At 31.9% G+C, this 12,447-nt stretch overlaps 1 long non-coding RNA gene across 1 annotated transcript; it reads left to right on the top strand.

Annotated features, from left to right (window-relative positions):
* Window positions 1-4,606: 4,606 nt before the first annotated feature.
* Window positions 4,607-6,715, top strand: LOC148211824 (uncharacterized). The gene is made up of 3 exons (XR_015790504.1): window positions 4,607-4,754; window positions 5,532-5,576; window positions 6,229-6,715. It is a non-coding gene; the product is annotated as an uncharacterized LOC148211824 (long non-coding RNA).
* Window positions 6,716-12,447: the final 5,732 nt, after the last annotated feature.

Below are 12,447 nucleotides of genomic sequence, written 5' to 3'. Positions count from 1 at the left end.
ACGTAAGTACACTTCAACACTCATAACAATTACCACAGCAGCTCGAAATAAAATGAAATGAAACAATGAAATTAAATAAAAAGAAATTTCTAGGAAAAGAGGCCCGAAGACTCGAGGGTAAACTAACCTGAGTAACACGGGGCGTTACAATTTTCGTATTCATGCGCACATAAGATAAATGAATTAATTTTTTTTTTTTTTTACATAATGATAAGTGATGTTTAAACTTCAATGAAGCTTTAATTGTCGACGATTGGTTGTCCCACGACCCAAGGAGCTAATCAAATGAGAAATTATAGTAGGTGTCCCTATTTGTCACCGTATTTAAAAAAAATGGCGAAATGTTTTTTGTTCATAAAAATTGTCTATTTTTATTATTCTAACTGTTTCACAAGTTTTTATTAGACATTTTTACCCTTCCTATTTCCATATTATTTTTAAATTAAATATAATACTATCTCTTAGATTCTTAGAAACTGTTTCTTTTATTTTTGTTGCCTACATTATCTCTCATTTTAGTTTCTACATCTCTCCTGGATTCTAGTAACCATCCCCACTTTAAAATTAGCTTCAACGTATTTTGTTATTTTGGTAAGATTTTTTCTTTATTTAAATAGAAAGTTTTAACTTATATTTTTATTCTTCCAAATTTTGTTAACTTTTGTTAACTTTTTCTATTAATAATTTCTAAAATATCGTATTACTTTTTCTTTCTATTTATATCCTAAACTTACAACGTCATTTTCAATCATCCCTATCATTCAATTTCTATTATCTTACACATCACCTCTTTTTTTTAAGACATGACTATGCACAAGGTTCAATCTGTGACCTTTTTGTACGATGGTCAATAGAATGAAAAGAATGTTTATACGAATTTTAATGTTGTTGATATTTTCATTCCTGTCGATTCTTCAATTGCTCAATTTAATGATTGCATATTGAAAGAGCTCCATATCAGTCCTAGACAAAAAATCACATGCTTGACGTTATATAGGAATGGTTATAATAAATCGACAATCATTAGGATACTGGAAGATAGGGATGTTTTTTGGGTTTTATCTGTAATTTCAAGTGATATATGCAATGATTGTTGTGTTGTCGTACATGCTAACGATGTTGAAGTGGACGATACCACAAATACAGGGTATGGAGCTAGAAGTTTTAAGTCTCTGCCCCAAAAGAAGGATTATAAGTTTATGGATATCATTCAAGTTGACTCCTTGACATTGGATTTCTTGATAAAAGAATATTGTGTCTTTCAAAGTATGTTTGAATTGAAAAAAGTTGTTTTTGCTCTTGCTTTGAAAGGTAGTTTTCAATTTAAGACTATTAAATCCAATAAAAAACAGTTAGTTGTTTGGTGTATTGATGAAAATTGCAAGTGGTATCTCCATTCGTCCCGATATCAAGACGGTGAGTTGTGGATTATTAGGAAGTTCGTTGCCCACCATAATTGTGCCATTGATGTGGTGTCGAATGATCACAGACAAGCTACATCATTTATGGTTAGTGAGTGTGTTAAATCCTTTCTAAAGACTAGTACTAAGATACAATGTCGACCACGAGATGTTGTCGATTACATGCGTAGAAAACATGGGATTAATATTAGTTATGGTAAAGCCTGGAAAGGACGGGAAGATGCTCTCAGAGCTATCATGGGGTCTCCTGAAGAATCATACGCTCGTATCCCATCATTTGTTGATTGCTTAATTTCGAAGAATCCAGGTATACGCTTATATTTGTTAACTTATACACTGTAAATTCTTACACATACCATGTACATGTATATATATGTATTTGTAAATATATATTTAATTGTTAACAATCACAATACCTTTTTAGGAACTTATACGGAATTCAAGGTTGATTCCGAAGGGAGGTTCAAATATTTTTTTATGTGCTTGGCTTCGTCTATTAATGAGTGGAAACATTCTTTGCCAGCTATCTCCATCGATGGAACTTATTTAAATAATAAATTTTATGGTACTTTACTTTCAGCATGCACGTTAGACGGTAGTTCACAGATATTTCCCCTGGCTTTTTATATAGTCGACTCTGAAAATGATTCTTATTGGGAATGGTTTTTCCGAAACATAAAATCAGCTTTGGGTGAGCCTTGATAATCGTGTTATAATTTTTGATGGACATAATAGCATACCCAAAGGAGTTGTTATGGTATATGATTCTGCTGTCCACTATCTTTATATCTACCATTGGTTGAAAAACCTTAAACAAAAGCACAGATCTAAACCCATCGACTTTCCATTTCTTATGTGTACCAAGGCTTATACATCTGATGAGTTTGAATATTACACGAGGCAGCTTGAAAACATTGTTTCATCCATTCGGTTAGAATTAGAGGGAATTGGTCCCTCTAGGTGGTCTCGTGCTTTCTCTCATACAAAAAGATATGATTTGATGATTACAAACATTTCCGATAGCATGAATGTTGTCTTGAAAGATGCTCGAGAGTTCCCAATTATACCTCTTCTTGATTATACAACGGATTTGATTCAAAGATGGTTTTATGAGCCTAGAAGTTTCTCATGTTTTCAACAAACACATCTTACACCATGGACAGATAATATAGTTCGCTCAAGATTAAAAGACAGCTGGACAATGGATGAAAGTTTGGTTTTATTTACTATTAATTCCTTATTACTATTTTCTATATGGTGAATGTTTAGTGTTTTCTACTAATTTTTATATCTTATTACAATTGCTTATATACACCCTATTAATAAGCATTAATTTGAAATTCACGACCGCCACAAACGTTTCGAGGTCAATATTCTTTCACGAACCTGTAGCTGCAGATAATGGGATCTTTATCTCATTCCGTGTTCTCATGCATGTTTAGCTTTATCCCGTAGAGGTATGGATTTACATCTTTTTGCATATGTGTTCTACTATTTTTCAACGCTAAAGCAAATATACAGTAGCGATGTATACCCAATTGGACGATGTAAACCCTTATCCAACATGCATGATGAACCAATCATTCTTCCTCCCAATGTCAAACGATGTGCTGGAAGACCACGGAAAAAAAAAGGCTTGTTTCTCGTTTGGAAACGAATGCAATTATCAAATGTGGTCAATGTGGACAAGCTGGACATAATCGAAGATCATGCAAGAATCCATTACTAAATTGATTTATTTATTCTAGATTTTTAATTATAGAAGGTTGTTATGTTTTTTCTAGTTATTAATTTTTTATTATGTTCAGCATCTATTATTTATTTGGAGGTTATTGTTCTATGTTATATCAATAAAACTTTGGGTTTTAATTATGTCATTTCAATAAAGATTTTGGTTTAATGTTTCAATATAGATGCCGTAATAGCAATGTTTCAATATTTCAATATATTTTCCCAAAGGTCAAGTCATATAACCTGTATCTATAATGTTTATCAAGAAATTTAGAAGGGAAAATAATTAGACTACAAGAATATGAATATAAACAATGGTATATTCACTCAAATCGTTGAGAAGATGATTATTAAGATTAGTTAAATTTAGATTACAGACTTATACTCTTAACCAATATCCTCTTCTAAGGAATTGATATCCCCAACTATATATATCATGTATGCACCATATGTCTAAATCTATTTTTAAAACAAAAACAGTCAATTTAAAAAGAATTTGAGTCATCTAAAATTATTATAAAAAAAACAACATAGAACAGGTTAAGATCCAAACAAATAGTTTGATTCAATATAAACCTCCAAGTAAGAAGCACTTAAACAATCTCCTCGTCCAAGAGTCTGATATCTCCATTTATATATTTGTATGCACACATTTCACAAAATATTTTTAAAACAAAAGTGATCAATTTATAAAATTGATTGAGTTATCTTAAATAAAAGAACAAACATAAAACACATTAGATTCAATAATAGTTTCTATCAAACATAAACTCCCAAGACATAAGTAGATAGATTAATATCATAATACAGTTTTAATAATCCGAATGAAATACTTAAAAACAATTAATTTCTCTTATGGCTGACTTAAGAGGTGGGATTAAGGTTCATAAAATTCCAAAGGAGGTGTTGTTGTTGTCTTGTTATGCGTTTCTGTTAGGGCATCTATATAAATTTCTCGTGATTCTTGTAAAATGTTATGAGTTGTTGTTCTCCTATCCAATTTACCATCCTGTCCAGGCCTTCGTTCATGTCTCATATTGGTTTTTACATGTTCATAATACAAAATAAATAAGTTTTTCTACATCCTAAAAAAAATCAAAACGTAGTACATAAATGCATGTATTTGGACCTATTTACCTCATCAAGAATTTTTCTCTTATTAGGTAGAAACTGTTTCTGTTCATTCAAACATACCCATTAAAATTAATGACACCTAATAAAAAATATGTGATAAACATGTGACATAAGTAAATGTTGGATACCTCACTGCTTCTTTTCTGTGGGATATTCTAAGGACCGTTTGGAGTTAAAAAAAAATATTGGGGTTATTTTGGTCTTTTGGCAAAAAAAAGAATTAAAATGTGAGATGACACGTGTGTGACATGTGGTTGTGTATAAAAAAAAAGAGAAAGAAAAGAAAAGAAAAGGAAAGGAAAGGAAAGAAAGAACGAAAAAGAAAAAGAAAAGGAAACAGAGAAGAAAGGGAACGAAAGAAGGAAAAGCAAAACGAAAAAAAATGGTTTGCTTTCTCATGGTTTTGAAAGTTGGGGAGATGAGGAAAATTCATGTGCTTGAGAGCTAATGACTTGGGTTTCAAATTTGGTAAGTATTATATGTTTGTGATTAAGGAAGTTTTAGAAATAAACAAGGAAGAAATTAGATGTTGAAATGTCTTTATGGGTTTTCTTCTCTTTGAAGTTGTGTATTCATGGGTGGTTATTGTTATGTTTAAGGAACTGTTAAGAGGAAATTGTGTATTTGCAACTCTCTTAATCGTTTGACGAGGATAAAATTCTGCTTTGTGGGTTTTCTTTAGGTTTAGTGTGAGACATTAATGACTGTAAATGGGTAACAAAAATGGGCAAAGAAGAGAGGGTTTGAAGATGGAGAGGAAGGGTAGAGAAATAGAGAGAAATTAAGTGTTAATCTTTGATCTTTTGGGTACAAATTAAGGAAGCTATGTTGGTTTTTTAAGAAATTGCAGAAGAAGAGAGGTTAAGTAAACAAAAAGGGGACTGTGAGGAAGAAGGAAGAAAGGGGCGTGTGTTATGAGTGGAAGAAGAAGATGATGAATAGTGGAAGAGAGAGAGGATTTATTGTGGAATTAAAAGCAAATAAGAAAAAAAAGAAAGAAATTGGGTATAAAAAGAGGTGTATTGCGTGAGGTGGAGATGAAAATAACAGAAATTCAATGGGTTTTGGTGGGACCCACCTGTAAATGAAAAGGTGGGTTGTTAATGAAGAGAGAGAATGAGTTATAAAATTGGATTTTTGTGGATTAATTTGGAAGATAATGTAATTTCAATTGGAAACAAGAATATGTTGAAGTTAAATTAGATTAAAGCACGAATTAATTTGGTATTGAATCGATATTTTCAGGTCGAGCATAAATTGGAGCAAAGGACGACCGAGTTTAAAGGATTTGTGAGTGGTTACTTTACTAAATGTTTTGGATATTATTATTGGAATTTGTGAGTGGGTTATTCTAGAAATGGTTTTAGAAATATATTATGATAGAATTTCAAGAAAGTATATATTAGGTATGTTTTAGCATTTCTGCTGAGAATTGAAAGAAAATATGTTTCTTCGAGAAATTAGAAATGTTTATGAGAATTTAGAAATGCTTTATTATTTTGAGAAATATTTGAAGAAAGTTATGAAATATTGTTTAGAAAGAGATTTCAGAAATGAGATTAGAATTTCAAGAAAAGTTGTTAGAAACAGGAAAAGAAGAATTTTAGAACAGTTTATGAGATTGAGAAAGAAGTTTCAAACCACCATGTTATTGTATCCAAGTGATTACCTGTATGGTATGTGAATGTGTTTCTATAGTATACCCAGAAATAGAAGGTCTTTGAGACCATTTGACTCCACGTGTTGAGAGAATTACTCTGCTATGCGTATTGAGATTACTCTATGCTAGTAGACCAGAATTATTCTGCTGTGTGTAATGAGATTACACTACGCAAGTAGACCAGAATAGAATATGGATACATGTGTGGTGTTGAGTTTTATCTATCTGTTTGATGTTTGAAAGAAGAATGTTTTATATGTTTTAGAATGTGTTTTATAGCAGGTTGACAAGTTGGCGTAACTAGGTCGCAGGAGAATGCCGGGGCGATAAGGGCCAAATTTGGATTCAAAATCCTGGACTTGGGAGCGTTGTCTTTTCAGTTTGCCCATAAAGAAATTGTTGTTACAAGTTTGATCTGGAGAAAGCTTACTGAGTTTTAGTTGCTCAGGTTTTATGAAATCTAAATGAGAATGTTTATTACTTCAGTTTTATGAAGTTTATTTCAAGAATTGAATTTTCAGTTGTTTATGAAAGAAGTTTTACAAGAATATTTTCTTAATAACCTACCACTCACTGAGCTTTCCAGCTCACTGTTTATGTTTTGTTTTTTTCCCCTCAGGCTGTACCTGAGTATCTGAGTTTCTGAGTTTCAAGAAGAATTTAGTTCCAGTTTCTGCCACCTAGAGTAGTTGAGGATTTGCATATCACTTTGTACGTACTTGTAGTTGTTGTAAAACTGTTAGCACCCTTTCAATAAGGAATGTATAGAATGGATGTAAGAATTGTTGTTCTGTTAAGGTTATTATTTTATTGTTCATCCATTCGGAGTTGTTAGTCAAAGCTCATGTCAAAGATAAGAAGAAGATGACCATTGACTTCGTAGTTAGTCGGGGTCTGTGGTCGGCGCGACTCGTTCTGGGACTAGTAGGTGCTTTAGGACAGGTCGTGTCAGATATCTTTTTTCCCCCTCTACAAATGATTTTGTAGCATAGTCATCAAAATCTGACATAATATGCTTTGTGAGTTTAAAGGTAACTAATTACAACTGTTGTTTTATAAAATATAAAAAGTTTTAAATATATACCTTTAAAACACCCTTCCCCTTCGCTTTCTCTTCAAATTTTCATAGATTTTGGTTTGGTCAATTGACCTGATGAAGTTGTTGATTGTTTCATCCGCCTCACATTCAACGTCTTATGCCTATAGTTTTAGACATTATCAACAATATGATACATTAAATAAATGTTTTAATATAGTTTTTTTTACCTTGCGTGGTTGTTTACTTCCCTGTTGATGTCTCTCTTCCTTGTTTTTCTCCTATTTGTGGTTGGAGTGACATATGTACTGAAACGTTACTCTCTGTTCTTGGTTGTCCTTGTCCACCAAAATTATTATCTTCATCATCATTTTCGTGGTTCTTTCGATGATGTGTTTCATGGTCATCCATATCTTTTTCCTTTATTTTTTCCCTTTCTTCTTCCTCCAGATCATCTAACTTTTTTGTAAATACTGTTGCCTCCTTCAAAGTATCACAAATGCCAACAATATACGATTAAGTTTGCAATTACATCGTAATTAATTATATTTACCTTACATATCACCAAGTCCACAGCCTATGTTGTCCACATTTTCCACAAATTGTCCTCTATGGCTGAATCTTTTCTACTTATGTTACTTTTCATGTAGTCAACCATTAGATTTATGGTACTTACCAACTCATCCATTCTTCTCATAATCGATTCTTGGGTTTGTTGGAGCATGTCAAGACGTTCCATGATTACAGAGTTATGTATGGAGGACTGTTTCTCATTCTTTACTGTTAAGTCGACTATGTCTTCTACAACACTCGGTTGTTTCTCTCCATCTCTCCTTAAATTTGTCTCCTCTTGCAATAATGAAGCAAAGTAAGGCATTTTGAGTTCCCTCACACTTGTCATCATGGGGACAATCTCCAACTATAATTTAAATACGTTATATCTCTATAAATAAATGGTTTATAATCATTTGTAAACAAATAAGACATAATATTACTTTTGGCGACTCAAAAACTCAAGCCTCTAACTCTTTCCATTCTAGTTGGATGTCTACTGTCCAATTTACAATTCTAGGAGTCATTGTATCTACTTTTCGCACATAGAAGTTTGGCGGTTTACTTAATGTGGGTATCACTTCATATGCCCACACTAAAATAGCATATATGAAGCCACCCATAGAAATTCCTATTGCTCCTTTACTTACCACCGCCTTTTTTCATGTATTCAATTAAAAGGTCAAAAGCAACCTTGCCCCATGGATAACCGTTGAACAAATCTTCATCATCTACCATTATTATATGGTCTATATCTACATAAATAGTTTCTATTTGGCAGCTCTTCGAACCACTATCTTATTCGAACCACATCTTACTGGGAGAGGTTCCTCTCTGATACCATCTGTAACGTCACCCAACCTAAGATTTCTGTTCTTACGATTGAGCCATCGAAAAAGAAGGTGCACCTTGTTGGAATAGATAGTGACTATCAATTCTTTTAAACCTTTCTTGACCATTCTTCAATGATCTCAGGATCCCTCTCATTTGGATGTGGTATCGGTTCATTCATGTACCCCTCCTATCTGGCGTCACATGTAACGCCCCCGAATTTCAACGACACTCTCGAGGTAACCTTAACAAATTCCCAATTCAAACCCCCCCCCCCCCCATAGAAGGAACGATAAGCCAAAAAAAAATAGAAGATAAACCACAGGGAGGACCCATATTTCAATTCAACCTTATACGAAAAAAAATTTGCCCTCCGAGGGCTAATCCACCAAAGAAACACAAGTAAATTCTATTCAACCAACAAATCTAGGATAAATGGGAAATCCAAACAATTGACAACATAGGTTCAACGGAAAGGAACAAATTTCTTTAGCGCGTCAGAAACAATAATAACTAATCCACTAGTAACAATAAATCCCAGAATAAATCCCAGTACAAGAATAAATACATTATGTTGCCGACTCAATAATTACGGTGTACTTACTACAATTTACAAGAATCAAGACAAATTGTCGACTAAATGATTACAGTGTACTTACTACATATTACAGCCAATAACTTACCTTTTGATCTTCGTATCCTTTAGTTTGTGGATCCCCTTCCTTGAAATTTGTGTTTTTGCATTTGTACTATTCATTTCCCCTTTTTTACTTCCTCCTTAACAATCATCTACACAATTTAAATAGAAATAATAAATATGTAGTTTTAAAAGTTTTTGGTTAGTTGGATAGTGAATAGAAGAAATTGTCAAAATTGCAAAGTTCTTGTTATGACAATTGGGCACTCTCATTCCTTCCAAGTTGTTCCCTACTTGCATGTCAGTTTTTAAACCTGGTCCAAATTCTTCTTTCTAGTTTTCATTTTCCAAAGTTCAATTATGGAGTAATAAAATCTTTTTACAGGTTTGATTTTTTTTTTTATCAACTGAGAAGTTTATCAAATTTGCTATTTTTCAAGTTAAATATTACTTGGAACTTTAATTTAAGTTCTTATTAAAAATTAATTTGATTTATGAATTTGTATAACAGTATGTCTATTTGATAAATGACTGTTATTTAGTTAAAAAAAAAACAAAAAAAGACTATTATTTTGGAGAGCTGTTATATATACAAAAGAATTTAAGTAGATTTATGAGATAAATATTAAATGAATGCAAAAATATATATAAAAAATACCATAGATTTATTTCATTGTTGCTAATAGTATAAAGTGAGGCACTAAAAAATTTTATCCTATGCACTAGTAGTAGTATTAAAAAAAAACAATAATAATAATAAAAAATACAACCAATAATTAACAACCAAAATTGAAAGTAATCATACATTTTTTACGCTACTCACGTTTCTCTTTACCGTTTTCAATTCATTTTTTTTTATTTCAGTCTCCTTCCTACTATCCGACTTTTCCTCTTGATTTTCCGATTCTGATGTTCTTTCGTATATATTCTTTCTTGATGACTTAAAAGAAAAAAATATAAGTAACATGAGTTGCAAAAAAAAAAAAACATATACTTCAACTTCTACAATATATACCTATTGACATAATCTCTTTTGTTTGCTTGGTCCCCTGGGAAATATATTAGATTACTTGTCAACCCGTATAAATTTTTTAGAATAGATGACAAATATTTATGTCCTTTTGTCAATTCTTTGCTTATTCGATTTTGATGTAGCCTTTTCTTTCTCTCTTCCTCGCTTTTTGATATTTCGTTCCTCAGATTCGGATGTCTTTGTCATGTCTTCTGTAGTTTTATCTAATATTGAAAAACACAAGTAGTTAGTAAACCTTTTAACATTTGGATGCATATAGTATTTTATACCTCTTGTTCCATATGTAATGATATGGTTTCAGGTTTCTTGCTTGAGTTATTTTTCCCAATAGCAGCAAGTAATCTTTGGCTTGACCTTGTTTTCGACTCTATTTTTAACTTCACCATAACTACAAAATAATGCTAAAACTTTACTGTCTAGGAGATGAAAGTTTAAAATAAATGCTTATCTAATTAAGAGAGATTCATAGTATTTAAAATTGTAAGATCCTAAATTATTTGAAAGAGATTAAGGTAATTCTAAGATTTATGGGTTGGGTAGTTCATATGTCGCATAGGCTCAACCGGTTCAATTGAACCGTTTGACCTAAACCAAATAGACAACTAAATATATTTAAGTAAATATTCAAATATAAACTCAAATATATATATATGTTTAAGCAGCACTCAAAGCCAAAAGCGGAGAGAAACGATCAAACCGAAAGTAGAAATAACAGTATGAAATCCAGTGAGAAAGATAGATTATACTGTAGGAGCAAAGTTGTTGAAGAACAGATATACTGATAGAGGGACTTTTGATGTGGTAGTGAGTGGAATCTGTGGCAAAGGTTGAGGCAGAGAAAGACTGTCAATGCAACAATGGGTGGCTGAGGCTGGGAGAGATACCGGTGGAGAGAAAGGAAATAGGGGGTGAAGCAGATTTCCGTCTGATTTGCGGCAGGCATGAAGGATGGCTCAATTTTTCAAAACAAATTCAACAAATCTAATATGTAGAAAAATATCATCTTTTTTCTGATTTTCTTTTTGATATACAAATTTGCTAAATCTTTTTTAAAATCTACGGTTTGAAATTAAAAAATTTGAAATACAGATTTCTTCCGTTTCTTTTTTTTCCTCTAATTTTTGTAAATGGATGGAGCAAAATATGGATAGGATTCTCCTATAAAACAAGAAACATTAGATAAGTGTATTTCGGTACTTAATCATTCTTCCTAGCATCTATACTTGGGGGTATGCACACTATCCGCATATCGATTCATATGCAATAGATCATTGTTTGGTGGAGTTGCATCCCATGTGACTTGAACCCAATACCTCAAGGATATTGTTTGAGGCCCCAAGCCACCCAATCTATGATTTGGGAATATACGATATGAATATCATGCACTATTATTTATATAACTATTATATTGGGAATATAGGATATGAATATCATGCACTATTATTTATATAACTATTATATTTGAAATAATATATTTATGATGACTCCTTTTAGACTTTATTTTTTGTTTATTTCAAATCTTTAAATGGTTTAAAATTTAAAATGAGTTATAATTATTTATTAATTTTTCTAATATGATTAGGAAAGTTTAAAATGTTCCTAGCAATCTTTAATAATCTACTTTTTAAATGGTTAAAAATGTTGATTAGAAATCGAGATTATCCGAAGCGAAGTAGTTTTTAATAGGACTAAAAACAAGGCCTAATATTTTACTCAGGTTCATTAATCTATTTATTAAAAATTAAGTAAAGATTAATGAATATGAATAAAAATTTCTATAATATATCTCTTTGGAATGTTCTGACTATGTTAAGATGTTTAAGCTCACCCAAAGGGAAGACCTTTACTTGGGAACTGACCTAAGAGTTAAATTAGTCAATTTTTATTTAACTTCATGAAGCAGGCTCATAATGTGCTTAGGTTTTAAAGTAGTTTCAAACTTGACAATTCATATTAAAATCAAATTCAACGAACATAAGTGTATATTGAGAACTTAGATAAATGAGCTTATATTAGCCTAATTTGTCTAAGTAATAGAAAATTCTATTTTCAAAATAATGAATATATGAGAAGGATATGTGACAACACATCGTATGGTCTCCATCATTTGTTCATAACATGAGATCCATGCAAGATCTCGCGACAATGTTTGGATCGTCCCCCAACTGTAAAGGGACGTTAATCCTGTAGCAGAAACAAAGATCTTGTTATTGAATTTCAAGGAAAAAACAAACAACACAGTAAAGAAGAAAAATACGGGGGAAAGAGTTTTCCTTTACCTTTGAAGAACTTTTATCCGGTTAAATCAAACGAACACCAGCACGACCTTCCTTGATATGTCTCCGGCGAAGATTCGATTGTGTGGGAACCAATAGGGAATTTAGTGGTCGAGAGAGTTTGTGGTAGAGGGAT

This window comes from Momordica charantia, assembly GCF_013281855.1.
Source record: "Momordica charantia cultivar OHB3-1 chromosome 4 unlocalized genomic scaffold, Mcharantia_2.0 BLBB01000004.1, whole genome shotgun sequence".
NCBI lineage: Eukaryota > Viridiplantae > Streptophyta > Magnoliopsida > Cucurbitales > Cucurbitaceae > Momordica > Momordica charantia.
The sequence above is the reverse complement of the archived record's forward strand: the minus strand, read 5'-3'. Positions and strand labels throughout refer to the sequence as shown.